Consider the following 1,048-nt stretch of genomic DNA (forward strand, 5'->3'; position numbering starts at 1 on the left):
TTTGCATACCTAAAATGAAAAGATTTGAATAAGTAAATGTCGTTGTTCTAAGTAGATCATACTGTAAATAGTACAAAAGTTTCTAGAATAAATAAACGTGTATATTCCAGTTCTCAAGTGGAGAGAATAATTTACCGTGTGTTGTGGACTTAGAGAAGATTAGTTTCAACTGTGTCGGTAATTAGTTTCGTATTATTGACCATCTATTCACCTTATACTCACTAGATTTTTTTATTCACATTATAAAAAAAAATATTACTGTGATGAGATGAAAAAAAATACTAAAGTTTATTTAATGAAGGGAATTATTACGGAATTTAATATTTATAAAAACTCCTATATAATTAAAAAATATTGACAAAGATTGTGATTAAGGGTTGTTAATGAAACTCTTAATGTTCATTAAAATTTGAAGAATCTTGCGGTCGACTTTCAAAGCTCTTACGACCGCAAGAAAAACTTTATATCTTCGTGAAAAAATTTCGTCCGCATAATGAACGTAAAATCTAAAACTTCGAAGAAATAAGTGGTTGGTTATAGAAAATATGGCCAGCGTTATTTATCCAAACATTTTATGTTATAAAAAACGTTTCTAATTTTTTATTAAAAAGGTCAAACTACCATAAGTTAAGGGTGATATAAAAATCTAAAGTGGATATGTCAACGACAATAATAAACCCAATAAAACAAGGGTCATCATTTTTCTAATCATATCATAGATGGAGTGAGTGTGTCAACGTCATAAGGCATAATCTCGACGTCCGGGCTATGTCACTCGACCGTTTCGATTGCAATTAAATTTGGGCCAAATTGAATCGAAGCGGATCCCGCGCGGGTCCAGAGTGTTTGACAAATAATCCGCCTCCAATTTATTTCATCGTACATAATGAGAACCCCAACGAGAACGATTCGAATAAAGCCTTCAATTTCCGTGATGCTGTTTAATTGTGAAATAGGTTGATTGTATGTCCTAGCGGTTCCGACCGTAATCTGAATAAAAATGTTTTGTTTTGCTATTTCGTTTTGTTTAACTTTTCCTTATTGTGTC

This window comes from Papilio machaon, chromosome 17 (assembly GCF_912999745.1).
Source record: "Papilio machaon chromosome 17, ilPapMach1.1, whole genome shotgun sequence".
Lineage (NCBI taxonomy): Eukaryota > Metazoa > Arthropoda > Insecta > Lepidoptera > Papilionidae > Papilio > Papilio machaon.